The 14,823-nt window shown below is 51.7% G+C and overlaps 24 non-coding genes across 24 annotated transcripts; 6 read left to right on the plus strand and 18 right to left on the minus strand.

Annotated features, from left to right (window-relative positions):
- Positions 1-19: 19 nt before the first annotated feature.
- On the plus strand, positions 20-91 carry Trnag-ucc (transfer RNA glycine (anticodon UCC)). Its single transcript has one exon. It is a non-coding gene; the product is annotated as a tRNA-Gly (tRNA).
- A 265-nt stretch (positions 92-356) lies between these two features.
- Positions 357-438, minus strand: Trnas-aga (transfer RNA serine (anticodon AGA)). Its single transcript has one exon. It is a non-coding gene; the product is annotated as a tRNA-Ser (tRNA).
- A 140-nt stretch (positions 439-578) lies between these two features.
- Trnak-uuu (transfer RNA lysine (anticodon UUU)) lies at positions 579-651 on the minus strand. Its single transcript has one exon. It is a non-coding gene; the product is annotated as a tRNA-Lys (tRNA).
- Positions 652-1,482: 831 nt separating this feature from the next.
- Trnam-cau (transfer RNA methionine (anticodon CAU)) lies at positions 1,483-1,555 on the minus strand. The gene has a single exon. It is a non-coding gene; the product is annotated as a tRNA-Met (tRNA).
- A 975-nt stretch (positions 1,556-2,530) lies between these two features.
- On the plus strand, positions 2,531-2,602 carry Trnag-ucc (transfer RNA glycine (anticodon UCC)). The gene has a single exon. It is a non-coding gene; the product is annotated as a tRNA-Gly (tRNA).
- A 265-nt stretch (positions 2,603-2,867) lies between these two features.
- Trnas-aga (transfer RNA serine (anticodon AGA)) lies at positions 2,868-2,949 on the minus strand. Its single transcript has one exon. It is a non-coding gene; the product is annotated as a tRNA-Ser (tRNA).
- A 140-nt stretch (positions 2,950-3,089) lies between these two features.
- On the minus strand, positions 3,090-3,162 carry Trnak-uuu (transfer RNA lysine (anticodon UUU)). The gene has a single exon. It is a non-coding gene; the product is annotated as a tRNA-Lys (tRNA).
- An 831-nt stretch (positions 3,163-3,993) lies between these two features.
- On the minus strand, positions 3,994-4,066 carry Trnam-cau (transfer RNA methionine (anticodon CAU)). The gene has a single exon. It is a non-coding gene; the product is annotated as a tRNA-Met (tRNA).
- A 974-nt stretch (positions 4,067-5,040) lies between these two features.
- On the plus strand, positions 5,041-5,112 carry Trnag-ucc (transfer RNA glycine (anticodon UCC)). Its single transcript has one exon. It is a non-coding gene; the product is annotated as a tRNA-Gly (tRNA).
- Positions 5,113-5,377: 265 nt separating this feature from the next.
- Trnas-aga (transfer RNA serine (anticodon AGA)) lies at positions 5,378-5,459 on the minus strand. The gene has a single exon. It is a non-coding gene; the product is annotated as a tRNA-Ser (tRNA).
- A 140-nt stretch (positions 5,460-5,599) lies between these two features.
- Positions 5,600-5,672, minus strand: Trnak-uuu (transfer RNA lysine (anticodon UUU)). Its single transcript has one exon. It is a non-coding gene; the product is annotated as a tRNA-Lys (tRNA).
- Positions 5,673-6,503: 831 nt separating this feature from the next.
- Positions 6,504-6,576, minus strand: Trnam-cau (transfer RNA methionine (anticodon CAU)). Its single transcript has one exon. It is a non-coding gene; the product is annotated as a tRNA-Met (tRNA).
- A 974-nt stretch (positions 6,577-7,550) lies between these two features.
- On the plus strand, positions 7,551-7,622 carry Trnag-ucc (transfer RNA glycine (anticodon UCC)). Its single transcript has one exon. It is a non-coding gene; the product is annotated as a tRNA-Gly (tRNA).
- Positions 7,623-7,887: 265 nt separating this feature from the next.
- Trnas-aga (transfer RNA serine (anticodon AGA)) lies at positions 7,888-7,969 on the minus strand. Its single transcript has one exon. It is a non-coding gene; the product is annotated as a tRNA-Ser (tRNA).
- Positions 7,970-8,109: 140 nt separating this feature from the next.
- Positions 8,110-8,182, minus strand: Trnak-uuu (transfer RNA lysine (anticodon UUU)). The gene has a single exon. It is a non-coding gene; the product is annotated as a tRNA-Lys (tRNA).
- An 831-nt stretch (positions 8,183-9,013) lies between these two features.
- On the minus strand, positions 9,014-9,086 carry Trnam-cau (transfer RNA methionine (anticodon CAU)). Its single transcript has one exon. It is a non-coding gene; the product is annotated as a tRNA-Met (tRNA).
- Positions 9,087-10,060: 974 nt separating this feature from the next.
- Positions 10,061-10,132, plus strand: Trnag-ucc (transfer RNA glycine (anticodon UCC)). The gene has a single exon. It is a non-coding gene; the product is annotated as a tRNA-Gly (tRNA).
- Positions 10,133-10,397: 265 nt separating this feature from the next.
- Trnas-aga (transfer RNA serine (anticodon AGA)) lies at positions 10,398-10,479 on the minus strand. The gene has a single exon. It is a non-coding gene; the product is annotated as a tRNA-Ser (tRNA).
- Positions 10,480-10,619: 140 nt separating this feature from the next.
- Trnak-uuu (transfer RNA lysine (anticodon UUU)) lies at positions 10,620-10,692 on the minus strand. Its single transcript has one exon. It is a non-coding gene; the product is annotated as a tRNA-Lys (tRNA).
- Positions 10,693-11,523: 831 nt separating this feature from the next.
- Trnam-cau (transfer RNA methionine (anticodon CAU)) lies at positions 11,524-11,596 on the minus strand. The gene has a single exon. It is a non-coding gene; the product is annotated as a tRNA-Met (tRNA).
- A 974-nt stretch (positions 11,597-12,570) lies between these two features.
- Trnag-ucc (transfer RNA glycine (anticodon UCC)) lies at positions 12,571-12,642 on the plus strand. Its single transcript has one exon. It is a non-coding gene; the product is annotated as a tRNA-Gly (tRNA).
- A 265-nt stretch (positions 12,643-12,907) lies between these two features.
- Positions 12,908-12,989, minus strand: Trnas-aga (transfer RNA serine (anticodon AGA)). The gene has a single exon. It is a non-coding gene; the product is annotated as a tRNA-Ser (tRNA).
- Positions 12,990-13,129: 140 nt separating this feature from the next.
- Positions 13,130-13,202, minus strand: Trnak-uuu (transfer RNA lysine (anticodon UUU)). The gene has a single exon. It is a non-coding gene; the product is annotated as a tRNA-Lys (tRNA).
- An 832-nt stretch (positions 13,203-14,034) lies between these two features.
- Positions 14,035-14,107, minus strand: Trnam-cau (transfer RNA methionine (anticodon CAU)). Its single transcript has one exon. It is a non-coding gene; the product is annotated as a tRNA-Met (tRNA).
- Between the last annotated feature and the right edge of the window lie 716 nt (positions 14,108-14,823).

Genomic DNA, 14,823 nt, shown 5'->3' on the forward strand with positions numbered 1-14,823 from the left:
CGTCGCGAGGAGCGGCTGTGCGGTGGTGGTGTAATGGTGAGCATAGTTGCCTTCCAAGCAGTTGATCCGGGTTCGATTCCCGGCCACCGCAAGTAACGCTAGTTTTTTCGTATATAGTATGTGAGCCGCGTGCTGTTAAATTAACGTTTTTGTCGTCGTTACTCCACGCAGACCATCCTGTAGTATGTCCCGACTTGTCCCGACTTTGCTCGGCTGACGCGAAAGCTGACGCTTGGAATTCGCCCTTATCAAAAGGACAGGCACTATAAACGGCTGTGAGAGGCGAGGTACCAAAACGACAGGCAAACTGCGAAATTTTCTGCTCCTTCTTCTTAAACAAAAAAAGAAAAAACGGACGCAGTCGGTAGGACTCGAACCTACGCTCCCAGAGGGAATCTGATTTCTAGTCAGACGCCTTAACCACTCGGCCACGACTGCTCGTAACTGAAGAGTCCCTCGAATCGTGAAAAATCAAACCCGTCTGCGCAGAATTTTGACAGGAAACGAACTCCGTGCACTGATTACGGCAGGGCTACCATCGCTACGAGACGAGCCATTACGGAAACGTTAAAAATCTTCGCCCGGACAGGGACTCGAACCCTGGACCCTTAGGTTAAAAGCCTAATGCTCTACCGACTGAGCTATCCGGGCTCACGCTTCTTGCGGATGGAGCGGCTGCAAGCAACGTGAATAACTGGAACGCGTGTGTAGGCGTACTACGGTAATATCTGGCTTCTGGCGCAACTGGCGACTTCACCGACTTCCCACTGACGCTGGTAGCAGCCCAACAGCTGACCAGCGCCTCCTCTCCCTTTACCCCGGTGCTGACAGTAATTGCATCATGTGCCTGTTTTCCCCGATTACATTCGGTTGAAGCTCCGCAAGGAGGGCGAAAAACGAACGTTGGAAGGCCAAAACATGGAGCGTTGGGTGCGTAAAAACTTCCGTTCCGGTACCGGGAATCGAACCCGGGCCTCCTGGGTGAAAGCCAGGTATCCTAGCCACTTTTTTTTTTTTTTTTAAATCTCATTTTGTTCGTTTTCGTTCGTTGTATCTGCTCTGGGAGGACGTCGAAAGACACCCGTTCCAGTTCGTTGTTGATCCATTAACTCAGTTTTTTTTAATTACAGAGGGCAGCTAACCCTCTGACCGAGCGCGCTGAGCTACCGTGCCGGCGCCACTAGACCACACCGGATTTGCGCTATGACGTGAGGTTCACTCCGTTTCCTCTCGTATTTCGTGCTGAACCTGGACTCACTGCTGTTCTCTGTTTGCCAGCATATTTGCGCACAGCTCGAAATTGACTATTCGTTATTTTACTCATAACAGGTTAAGAGAAAGATCAAAGTTGTACGTTGTCATAATTGGAAATAAACATTTTGACGCTGAGCGTAGACTCCTTGTGGATAACGAATGACAATTAAGTTCGTTCCCTAGCAACAGCAACACCGTTAATTCAGCCGTGATGTACAGCAAATTAAATGCCCCGGGTGAGGATCGAACTCACGACCTTAAGATTATGAGACTTACGCGCTACCTACTGCGCTACCGAGGCACGTTGCGAGCAACGTTCCAGGAAACTTGGTAAGTCTCGCATATTAGAGATAGAGAGTTTGCGCGCTCTGAAGAATCTGTTGTGTTGCTACACGTGCTTTCCCGACTTGCTAGATTAAACTGCTGCCGCAGCTTTTTCAACGGAACGCAGCACTGCCTGAGGTTACAGTCCATCGCCCTTGCGGCGCCTGAACACAGCGGCCTGTTGGGCCAGGCCGACGTTACAGCTCAGAAATAGCACGCGACCGTCCAAGTACGGTCTCTTGCGTGCTGCGTGTTTGGTTCTTCTCACAGCGAATCCTGCTATACATTCCTGAGGCTGACGGAGCTCAAGCGAGGAATCGGTGCGGCAGCATTATAGCGATAACAGCAGAACGATACATCGGCCGGGAATCGAACCCGGGCCGCCCGCGTGCTAAGCGAGCATTCTACCACTTTTTTTTTTCTTCTCATTTCGTTCGTTGCATTTGTTGGGGGCGGACGTCCGATGACGCCCGTTCAAGTTCATCGTTGACTCAGTCTTTTATTACAGAGGGCAGATAACTGTCAGACCGAACACGCTGAGTTATCGTGCCGGCAAACCTTAAGATTATGAGACTTACGCGCTGCTTACTGCACTACTGAGGCACATGCCACTGAACCACCGATGCTCGACAAGCTGCCCGTGCTTCCCGAGCAGTTTTCTGCAGGGAAAGTGGGATTGCCACCCAGCGACGTCGGATGAAACCGAAAAAAGTGCTACACACGCGGAGTCCTCCACTACACTGCCTTAAGACGACCACTCATCACTATCGTGTGAGTAACCTTGCGGCTGCGGCGACTAGTCTCGCCCAAAGACGCAGCGTGCGTGGAGGCGCTACCCGAATGCGTGTGGATGCACCCTCCTAGCTCGTAAAGCGCCTACAGCTACTATCACCGTGGGCCGCTGCTGGCGGGCGGGAAGCCGACACAGCGCGGCGTCGCGAGGAGCGGCTGTGCGGTGGTGGTGTAATGGTGAGCATAGTTGCCTTCCAAGCAGTTGATCCGGGTTCGATTCCCGGCCACCGCAAGTAACGCTAGTTTTTTCGTATATAGTATGTGAGCCGCGTGCTGTTAAATTAACGTTTTTGTCGTCGTTACTCCACGCAGACCATCCTGTAGTATGTCCCGACTTGTCCCGACTTTGCTCGGCTGACGCGAAAGCTGACGCTTGGAATTCGCCCTTATCAAAAGGACAGGCACTATAAACGGCTGTGAGAGGCGAGGTACCAAAACGACAGGCAAACTGCGAAATTTTCTGCTCCTTCTTCTTAAACAAAAAAAGAAAAAACGGACGCAGTCGGTAGGACTCGAACCTACGCTCCCAGAGGGAATCTGATTTCTAGTCAGACGCCTTAACCACTCGGCCACGACTGCTCGTAACTGAAGAGTCCCTCGAATCGTGAAAAATCAAACCCGTCTGCGCAGAATTTTGACAGGAAACGAACTCCGTGCACTGATTACGGCAGGGCTACCATCGCTACGAGACGAGCCATTACGGAAACGTTAAAAATCTTCGCCCGGACAGGGACTCGAACCCTGGACCCTTAGGTTAAAAGCCTAATGCTCTACCGACTGAGCTATCCGGGCTCACGCTTCTTGCGGATGGAGCGGCTGCAAGCAACGTGAATAACTGGAACGCGTGTGTAGGCGTACTACGGTAATATCTGGCTTCTGGCGCAACTGGCGACTTCACCGACTTCCCACTGACGCTGGTAGCAGCCCAACAGCTGACCAGCGCCTCCTCTCCCTTTACCCCGGTGCTGACAGTAATTGCATCATGTGCCTGTTTTCCCCGATTACATTCGGTTGAAGCTCCGCAAGGAGGGCGAAAAACGAACGTTGGAAGGCCAAAACATGGAGCGTTGGGTGCGTAAAAACTTCCGTTCCGGTACCGGGAATCGAACCCGGGCCTCCTGGGTGAAAGCCAGGTATCCTAGCCACTTTTTTTTTTTTTTTTAAATCTCATTTTGTTCGTTTTCGTTCGTTGTATCTGCTCTGGGAGGACGTCGAAAGACACCCGTTCCAGTTCGTTGTTGATCCATTAACTCAGTTTTTTTTAATTACAGAGGGCAGCTAACCCTCTGACCGAGCGCGCTGAGCTACCGTGCCGGCGCCACTAGACCACACCGGATTTGCGCTATGACGTGAGGTTCACTCCGTTTCCTCTCGTATTTCGTGCTGAACCTGGACTCACTGCTGTTCTCTGTTTGCCAGCATATTTGCGCACAGCTCGAAATTGACTATTCGTTATTTTACTCATAACAGGTTAAGAGAAAGATCAAAGTTGTACGTTGTCATAATTGGAAATAAACATTTTGACGCTGAGCGTAGACTCCTTGTGGATAACGAATGACAATTAAGTTCGTTCCCTAGCAACAGCAACACCGTTAATTCAGCCGTGATGTACAGCAAATTAAATGCCCCGGGTGAGGATCGAACTCACGACCTTAAGATTATGAGACTTACGCGCTACCTACTGCGCTACCGAGGCACGTTGCGAGCAACGTTCCAGGAAACTTGGTAAGTCTCGCATATTAGAGATAGAGAGTTTGCGCGCTCTGAAGAATCTGTTGTGTTGCTACACGTGCTTTCCCGACTTGCTAGATTAAACTGCTGCCGCAGCTTTTTCAACGGAACGCAGCACTGCCTGAGGTTACAGTCCATCGCCCTTGCGGCGCCTGAACACAGCGGCCTGTTGGGCCAGGCCGACGTTACAGCTCAGAAATAGCACGCGACCGTCCAAGTACGGTCTCTTGCGTGCTGCGTGTTTGGTTCTTCTCACAGCGAATCCTGCTATACATTCCTGAGGCTGACGGAGCTCAAGCGAGGAATCGGTGCGGCAGCATTATAGCGATAACAGCAGAACGATACATCGGCCGGGAATCGAACCCGGGCCGCCCGCGTGCTAAGCGAGCATTCTACCACTTTTTTTTTCTTCTCATTTCGTTCGTTGCATTTGTTGGGGGCGGACGTCCGATGACGCCCGTTCAAGTTCATCGTTGACTCAGTCTTTTATTACAGAGGGCAGATAACTGTCAGACCGAACACGCTGAGTTATCGTGCCGGCAAACCTTAAGATTATGAGACTTACGCGCTGCTTACTGCACTACTGAGGCACATGCCACTGAACCACCGATGCTCGACAAGCTGCCCGTGCTTCCCGAGCAGTTTTCTGCAGGGAAAGTGGGATTGCCACCCAGCGACGTCGGATGAAACCGAAAAAAGTGCTACACACGCGGAGTCCTCCACTACACTGCCTTAAAACGACCACTCATCACTATCGTGTGAGTAACCTTGCGGCTGCGGCGACTAGTCTCGCCCAAAGACGCAGCGTGCGTGGAGGCGCTACCCGAATGCGTGTGGATGCACCCTCCTAGCTCGTAAAGCGCCTACAGCTACTATCACCGTGGGCCGCTGCTGGCGGGCGGGAAGCCGACACAGCGCGGCGTCGCGAGGAGCGGCTGTGCGGTGGTGGTGTAATGGTGAGCATAGTTGCCTTCCAAGCAGTTGATCCGGGTTCGATTCCCGGCCACCGCAAGTAACGCTAGTTTTTTCGTATATAGTATGTGAGCCGCGTGCTGTTAAATTAACGTTTTTGTCGTCGTTACTCCACGCAGACCATCCTGTAGTATGTCCCGACTTGTCCCGACTTTGCTCGGCTGACGCGAAAGCTGACGCTTGGAATTCGCCCTTATCAAAAGGACAGGCACTATAAACGGCTGTGAGAGGCGAGGTACCAAAACGACAGGCAAACTGCGAAATTTTCTGCTCCTTCTTCTTAAACAAAAAAAGAAAAAACGGACGCAGTCGGTAGGACTCGAACCTACGCTCCCAGAGGGAATCTGATTTCTAGTCAGACGCCTTAACCACTCGGCCACGACTGCTCGTAACTGAAGAGTCCCTCGAATCGTGAAAAATCAAACCCGTCTGCGCAGAATTTTGACAGGAAACGAACTCCGTGCACTGATTACGGCAGGGCTACCATCGCTACGAGACGAGCCATTACGGAAACGTTAAAAATCTTCGCCCGGACAGGGACTCGAACCCTGGACCCTTAGGTTAAAAGCCTAATGCTCTACCGACTGAGCTATCCGGGCTCACGCTTCTTGCGGATGGAGCGGCTGCAAGCAACGTGAATAACTGGAACGCGTGTGTAGGCGTACTACGGTAATATCTGGCTTCTGGCGCAACTGGCGACTTCACCGACTTCCCACTGACGCTGGTAGCAGCCCAACAGCTGACCAGCGCCTCCTCTCCCTTTACCCCGGTGCTGACAGTAATTGCATCATGTGCCTGTTTTCCCCGATTACATTCGGTTGAAGCTCCGCAAGGAGGGCGAAAAACGAACGTTGGAAGGCCAAAACATGGAGCGTTGGGTGCGTAAAAACTTCCGTTCCGGTACCGGGAATCGAACCCGGGCCTCCTGGGTGAAAGCCAGGTATCCTAGCCACTTTTTTTTTTTTTTTTTAATCTCATTTTGTTCGTTTTCGTTCGTTGTATCTGCTCTGGGAGGACGTCGAAAGACACCCGTTCCAGTTCGTTGTTGATCCATTAACTCAGTTTTTTTTAATTACAGAGGGCAGCTAACCCTCTGACCGAGCGCGCTGAGCTACCGTGCCGGCGCCACTAGACCACACCGGATTTGCGCTATGACGTGAGGTTCACTCCGTTTCCTCTCGTATTTCGTGCTGAACCTGGACTCACTGCTGTTCTCTGTTTGCCAGCATATTTGCGCACAGCTCGAAATTGACTATTCGTTATTTTACTCATAACAGGTTAAGAGAAAGATCAAAGTTGTACGTTGTCATAATTGGAAATAAACATTTTGACGCTGAGCGTAGACTCCTTGTGGATAACGAATGACAATTAAGTTCGTTCCCTAGCAACAGCAACACCGTTAATTCAGCCGTGATGTACAGCAAATTAAATGCCCCGGGTGAGGATCGAACTCACGACCTTAAGATTATGAGACTTACGCGCTACCTACTGCGCTACCGAGGCACGTTGCGAGCAACGTTCCAGGAAACTTGGTAAGTCTCGCATATTAGAGATAGAGAGTTTGCGCGCTCTGAAGAATCTGTTGTGTTGCTACACGTGCTTTCCCGACTTGCTAGATTAAACTGCTGCCGCAGCTTTTTCAACGGAACGCAGCACTGCCTGAGGTTACAGTCCATCGCCCTTGCGGCGCCTGAACACAGCGGCCTGTTGGGCCAGGCCGACGTTACAGCTCAGAAATAGCACGCGACCGTCCAAGTACGGTCTCTTGCGTGCTGCGTGTTTGGTTCTTCTCACAGCGAATCCTGCTATACATTCCTGAGGCTGACGGAGCTCAAGCGAGGAATCGGTGCGGCAGCATTATAGCGATAACAGCAGAACGATACATCGGCCGGGAATCGAACCCGGGCCGCCCGCGTGCTAAGCGAGCATTCTACCACTTTTTTTTTCTTCTCATTTCGTTCGTTGCATTTGTTGGGGGCGGACGTCCGATGACGCCCGTTCAAGTTCATCGTTGACTCAGTCTTTTATTACAGAGGGCAGATAAATGTCAGACCGAACACGCTGAGTTATCGTGCCGGCAAACCTTAAGATTATGAGACTTACGCGCTGCTTACTGCACTACTGAGGCACATGCCACTGAACCACCGATGCTCGACAAGCTGCCCGTGCTTCCCGAGCAGTTTTCTGCAGGGAAAGTGGGATTGCCACCCAGCGACGTCGGATGAAACCGAAAAAAGTGCTACACACGCGGAGTCCTCCACTACACTGCCTTAAAACGACCACTCATCACTATCGTGTGAGTAACCTTGCGGCTGCGGCGACTAGTCTCGCCCAAAGACGCAGCGTGCGTGGAGGCGCTACCCGAATGCGTGTGGATGCACCCTCCTAGCTCGTAAAGCGCCTACAGCTACTATCACCGTGGGCCGCTGCTGGCGGGCGGGAAGCCGACACAGCGCGGCGTCGCGAGGAGCGGCTGTGCGGTGGTGGTGTAATGGTGAGCATAGTTGCCTTCCAAGCAGTTGATCCGGGTTCGATTCCCGGCCACCGCAAGTAACGCTAGTTTTTTCGTATATAGTATGTGAGCCGCGTGCTGTTAAATTAACGTTTTTGTCGTCGTTACTCCACGCAGACCATCCTGTAGTATGTCCCGACTTGTCCCGACTTTGCTCGGCTGACGCGAAAGCTGACGCTTGGAATTCGCCCTTATCAAAAGGACAGGCACTATAAACGGCTGTGAGAGGCGAGGTACCAAAACGACAGGCAAACTGCGAAATTTTCTGCTCCTTCTTCTTAAACAAAAAAAGAAAAAACGGACGCAGTCGGTAGGACTCGAACCTACGCTCCCAGAGGGAATCTGATTTCTAGTCAGACGCCTTAACCACTCGGCCACGACTGCTCGTAACTGAAGAGTCCCTCGAATCGTGAAAAATCAAACCCGTCTGCGCAGAATTTTGACAGGAAACGAACTCCGTGCACTGATTACGGCAGGGCTACCATCGCTACGAGACGAGCCATTACGGAAACGTTAAAAATCTTCGCCCGGACAGGGACTCGAACCCTGGACCCTTAGGTTAAAAGCCTAATGCTCTACCGACTGAGCTATCCGGGCTCACGCTTCTTGCGGATGGAGCGGCTGCAAGCAACGTGAATAACTGGAACGCGTGTGTAGGCGTACTACGGTAATATCTGGCTTCTGGCGCAACTGGCGACTTCACCGACTTCCCACTGACGCTGGTAGCAGCCCAACAGCTGACCAGCGCCTCCTCTCCCTTTACCCCGGTGCTGACAGTAATTGCATCATGTGCCTGTTTTCCCCGATTACATTCGGTTGAAGCTCCGCAAGGAGGGCGAAAAACGAACGTTGGAAGGCCAAAACATGGAGCGTTGGGTGCGTAAAAACTTCCGTTCCGGTACCGGGAATCGAACCCGGGCCTCCTGGGTGAAAGCCAGGTATCCTAGCCACTTTTTTTTTTTTTTTTAAATCTCATTTTGTTCGTTTTCGTTCGTTGTATCTGCTCTGGGAGGACGTCGAAAGACACCCGTTCCAGTTCGTTGTTGATCCATTAACTCAGTTTTTTTTAATTACAGAGGGCAGCTAACCCTCTGACCGAGCGCGCTGAGCTACCGTGCCGGCGCCACTAGACCACACCGGATTTGCGCTATGACGTGAGGTTCACTCCGTTTCCTCTCGTATTTCGTGCTGAACCTGGACTCACTGCTGTTCTCTGTTTGCCAGCATATTTGCGCACAGCTCGAAATTGACTATTCGTTATTTTACTCATAACAGGTTAAGAGAAAGATCAAAGTTGTACGTTGTCATAATTGGAAATAAACATTTTGACGCTGAGCGTAGACTCCTTGTGGATAACGAATGACAATTAAGTTCGTTCCCTAGCAACAGCAACACCGTTAATTCAGCCGTGATGTACAGCAAATTAAATGCCCCGGGTGAGGATCGAACTCACGACCTTAAGATTATGAGACTTACGCGCTACCTACTGCGCTACCGAGGCACGTTGCGAGCAACGTTCCAGGAAACTTGGTAAGTCTCGCATATTAGAGATAGAGAGTTTGCGCGCTCTGAAGAATCTGTTGTGTTGCTACACGTGCTTTCCCGACTTGCTAGATTAAACTGCTGCCGCAGCTTTTTCAACGGAACGCAGCACTGCCTGAGGTTACAGTCCATCGCCCTTGCGGCGCCTGAACACAGCGGCCTGTTGGGCCAGGCCGACGTTACAGCTCAGAAATAGCACGCGACCGTCCAAGTACGGTCTCTTGCGTGCTGCGTGTTTGGTTCTTCTCACAGCGAATCCTGCTATACATTCCTGAGGCTGACGGAGCTCAAGCGAGGAATCGGTGCGGCAGCATTATAGCGATAACAGCAGAACGATACATCGGCCGGGAATCGAACCCGGGCCGCCCGCGTGCTAAGCGAGCATTCTACCACTTTTTTTTTCTTCTCATTTCGTTCGTTGCATTTGTTGGGGGCGGACGTCCGATGACGCCCGTTCAAGTTCATCGTTGACTCAGTCTTTTATTACAGAGGGCAGATAACTGTCAGACCGAACACGCTGAGTTATCGTGCCGGCAAACCTTAAGATTATGAGACTTACGCGCTGCTTACTGCACTACTGAGGCACATGCCACTGAACCACCGATGCTCGACAAGCTGCCCGTGCTTCCCGAGCAGTTTTCTGCAGGGAAAGTGGGATTGCCACCCAGCGACGTCGGATGAAACCGAAAAAAGTGCTACACACGCGGAGTCCTCCACTACACTGCCTTAAAACGACCACTCATCACTATCGTGTGAGTAACCTTGCGGCTGCGGCGACTAGTCTCGCCCAAAGACGCAGCGTGCGTGGAGGCGCTACCCGAATGCGTGTGGATGCACCCTCCTAGCTCGTAAAGCGCCTACAGCTACTATCACCGTGGGCCGCTGCTGGCGGGCGGGAAGCCGACACAGCGCGGCGTCGCGAGGAGCGGCTGTGCGGTGGTGGTGTAATGGTGAGCATAGTTGCCTTCCAAGCAGTTGATCCGGGTTCGATTCCCGGCCACCGCAAGTAACGCTAGTTTTTTCGTATATAGTATGTGAGCCGCGTGCTGTTAAATTAACGTTTTTGTCGTCGTTACTCCACGCAGACCATCCTGTAGTATGTCCCGACTTGTCCCGACTTTGCTCGGCTGACGCGAAAGCTGACGCTTGGAATTCGCCCTTATCAAAAGGACAGGCACTATAAACGGCTGTGAGAGGCGAGGTACCAAAACGACAGGCAAACTGCGAAATTTTCTGCTCCTTCTTCTTAAACAAAAAAAGAAAAAACGGACGCAGTCGGTAGGACTCGAACCTACGCTCCCAGAGGGAATCTGATTTCTAGTCAGACGCCTTAACCACTCGGCCACGACTGCTCGTAACTGAAGAGTCCCTCGAATCGTGAAAAATCAAACCCGTCTGCGCAGAATTTTGACAGGAAACGAACTCCGTGCACTGATTACGGCAGGGCTACCATCGCTACGAGACGAGCCATTACGGAAACGTTAAAAATCTTCGCCCGGACAGGGACTCGAACCCTGGACCCTTAGGTTAAAAGCCTAATGCTCTACCGACTGAGCTATCCGGGCTCACGCTTCTTGCGGATGGAGCGGCTGCAAGCAACGTGAATAACTGGAACGCGTGTGTAGGCGTACTACGGTAATATCTGGCTTCTGGCGCAACTGGCGACTTCACCGACTTCCCACTGACGCTGGTAGCAGCCCAACAGCTGACCAGCGCCTCCTCTCCCTTTACCCCGGTGCTGACAGTAATTGCATCATGTGCCTGTTTTCCCCGATTACATTCGGTTGAAGCTCCGCAAGGAGGGCGAAAAACGAACGTTGGAAGGCCAAAACATGGAGCGTTGGGTGCGTAAAAACTTCCGTTCCGGTACCGGGAATCGAACCCGGGCCTCCTGGGTGAAAGCCAGGTATCCTAGCCACTTTTTTTTTTTTTTTTAAATCTCATTTTGTTCGTTTTCGTTCGTTGTATCTGCTCTGGGAGGACGTCGAAAGACACCCGTTCCAGTTCGTTGTTGATCCATTAACTCAGTTTTTTTTAATTACAGAGGGCAGCTAACCCTCTGACCGAGCGCGCTGAGCTACCGTGCCGGCGCCACTAGACCACACCGGATTTGCGCTATGACGTGAGGTTCACTCCGTTTCCTCTCGTATTTCGTGCTGAACCTGGACTCACTGCTGTTCTCTGTTTGCCAGCATATTTGCGCACAGCTCGAAATTGACTATTCGTTATTTTACTCATAACAGGTTAAGAGAAAGATCAAAGTTGTACGTTGTCATAATTGGAAATAAACATTTTGACGCTGAGCGTAGACTCCTTGTGGATAACGAATGACAATTAAGTTCGTTCCCTAGCAACAGCAACACCGTTAATTCAGCCGTGATGTACAGCAAATTAAATGCCCCGGGTGAGGATCGAACTCACGACCTTAAGATTATGAGACTTACGCGCTACCTACTGCGCTACCGAGGCACGTTGCGAGCAACGTTCCAGGAAACTTGGTAAGTCTCGCATATTAGAGATAGAGAGTTTGCGCGCTCTGAAGAATCTGTTGTGTTGCTACACGTGCTTTCCCGACTTGCTAGATTAAACTGCTGCCGCAGCTTTTTCAACGGAACGCAGCACTGCCTGAGGTTACAGTCCATCGCCCTTGCGGCGCCTGAACACAGCGGCCTGTTGGGCCAGGCCGACGTTACAGCTCAGAAATAGCACGCGACCGTCCAAGTACGGTCTCTTGCGTGCTGCGTGTTTGGTTCTTCTCACAGCGAATCCTGCTATACATTCCTGAGGCTGACGGAGCTCAAGCGAGGAATCGGTGCGGCAGCATTATAGCGATAACAGCAGAACGATACATCGGCCGGGAATCGAACCCGGGCCGCCCGCGTGCTAAGCGAGCATTCTACCACTTTTTTTTTCTTCTCATTTCGTTCGTTGCATTTGTTGGGGGCGGACGTCCGATGACGCCCGTTCAAGTTCATCGTTGACTCAGTCTTTTATTACAGAGGGCAGATAACTGTCAGACCGAACACGCTGAGTTATCGTGCCGGCAAACCTTAAGATTATGAGACTTACGCGCTGCTTACTGCACTACTGAGGCACATGCCACTGAACCACCGATGCTCGACAAGCTGCCCGTGCTTCCCGAGCAGTTTTCTGCAGGGAAAGTGGGATTGCCACCCAGCGACGTCGGATGAAACCGAAAAAAGTGCTACACACGCGGAGTCCTCCACTACACTGCCTTAAAACGACCACTCATCACTATCGTGTGAGTAACCTTGCGGCTGCGGCGACTAGTCTCGCCCAAAGACGCAGCGTGCGTGGAGGCGCTACCCGAATGCGTGTGGATGCACCCTCCTAGCTCGTAAAGCGCCTACAGCTACTATCACCGTGGGCCGCTGCTGGCGGGCGGGAAGCCGACACAGCGCGGCGTCGCGAGGAGCGGCTGTGCGGTGGTGGTGTAATGGTGAGCATAGTTGCCTTCCAAGCAGTTGATCCGGGTTCGATTCCCGGCCACCGCAAGTAACGCTAGTTTTTTCGTATATAGTATGTGAGCCGCGTGCTGTTAAATTAACGTTTTTGTCGTCGTTACTCCACGCAGACCATCCTGTAGTATGTCCCGACTTGTCCCGACTTTGCTCGGCTGACGCGAAAGCTGACGCTTGGAATTCGCCCTTATCAAAAGGACAGGCACTATAAACGGCTGTGAGAGGCGAGGTACCAAAACGACAGGCAAACTGCGAAATTTTCTGCTCCTTCTTCTTAAACAAAAAAAGAAAAAACGGACGCAGTCGGTAGGACTCGAACCTACGCTCCCAGAGGGAATCTGATTTCTAGTCAGACGCCTTAACCACTCGGCCACGACTGCTCGTAACTGAAAAGTCCCTCGAATCGTGAAAAATCAAACCCGTCTGCGCAGAATTTTGACAGGAAACGAACTCCGTGCACTGATTACGGCAGGGCTACCATCGCTACGAGACGAGCCATTACGGAAACGTTAAAAATCTTCGCCCGGACAGGGACTCGAACCCTGGACCCTTAGGTTAAAAGCCTAATGCTCTACCGACTGAGCTATCCGGGCTCACGCTTCTTGCGGATGGAGCGGCTGCAAGCAACGTGAATAACTGGAACGCGTGTGTAGGCGTACTACGGTAATATCTGGCTTCTGGCGCAACTGGCGACTTCACCGACTTCCCACTGACGCTGGTAGCAGCCCAACAGCTGACCAGCGCCTCCTCTCCCTTTACCCCGGTGCTGACAGTAATTGCATCATGTGCCTGTTTTCCCCGATTACATTCGGTTGAAGCTCCGCAAGGAGGGCGAAAAACGAACGTTGGAAGGCCAAAACATGGAGCGTTGGGTGCGTAAAAACTTCCGTTCCGGTACCGGGAATCGAACCCGGGCCTCCTGGGTGAAAGCCAGGTATCCTAGCCACTTTTTTTTTTTTTTTTTAAATCTCATTTTGTTCGTTTTCGTTCGTTGTATCTGCTCTGGGAGGACGTCGAAAGACACCCGTTCCAGTTCGTTGTTGATCCATTAACTCAGTTTTTTTTAATTACAGAGGGCAGCTAACCCTCTGACCGAGCGCGCTGAGCTACCGTGCCGGCGCCACTAGACCACACCGGATTTGCGCTATGACGTGAGGTTCACTCCGTTTCCTCTCGTATTTCGTGCTGAACCTGGACTCACTGCTGTTCTCTGTTTGCCAGCATATTTGCGCACAGCTCGAAATTGACTATTCGTTATTTTACTCATAACAGGTTAAGAGAAAGATCAAAGTTGTACGTTGTCATAATTGGAAATAAACATTTTGACGCTGAGCGTAGACTCCTTGTGGATAACGAATGACAATTAAGTTCGTTCCCTAGCAACAGCAACACCGTTAATTCAGCCGTGATGTACAGCAAATTAAATGCCCCGGGTGAGGATCGAACTCACGACCTTAAGATTATGAGACTTACGCGCTACCTACTGCGCTACCGAGGCACGTTGCGAGCAACGTTCCAGGAAACTTGGTAAGTCTCGCATATTAGAGATAGAGAGTTTGCGCGCTCTGAAGAATCTGTTGTGTTGCTACACGTGCTTTCCCGACTTGCTAGATTAAACTGCTGCCGCAGCTTTTTCAACGGAACGCAGCACTGCCTGAGGTTACAGTCCATCGCCCTTGCGGCGCCTGAACACAGCGGCCTGTTGGGCCAGGCCGACGTTACAGCTCAGAAATAGCACGCGACCGTCCAAGTACGGTCTCTTGCGTGCTGCGTGTTTGGTTCTTCTCACAGCGAATCCTGCTATACATTCCTGAGGCTGACGGAGCTCAAGCGAGGAATCGGTGCGGCAGCATTATAGCGATAACAGCAGAACGATACATCGGCCGGGAATCGAACCCGGGCCGCCCGCGTGCTAAGCGAGCATTCTACCACTTTTTTTTTCTTCTCATTTCGTTCGTTGCATTTGTTGGGGGCGGACGTCCGATGACGCCCGTTCAAGTTCATCGTTGACTCAGTCTTTTATTACAGAGGGCAGATAACTGTCAGACCGAACACGCTGAGTTATCGTGCCGGCAAACCTTAAGATTATGAGACTTACGCGCTGCTTACTGCACTACTGAGGCACATGCCACTGAACCACCGATGCTCGACAAGCTGCCCGTGCTTCCCGAGCAGTTTTCTGCAGGGAAAGTGGGATTGCCACCCAGCGACGTC

Source organism: Schistocerca nitens, unplaced genomic scaffold (genome assembly GCF_023898315.1).
Source record: "Schistocerca nitens isolate TAMUIC-IGC-003100 unplaced genomic scaffold, iqSchNite1.1 HiC_scaffold_377, whole genome shotgun sequence".
Lineage (NCBI taxonomy): Eukaryota > Metazoa > Arthropoda > Insecta > Orthoptera > Acrididae > Schistocerca > Schistocerca nitens.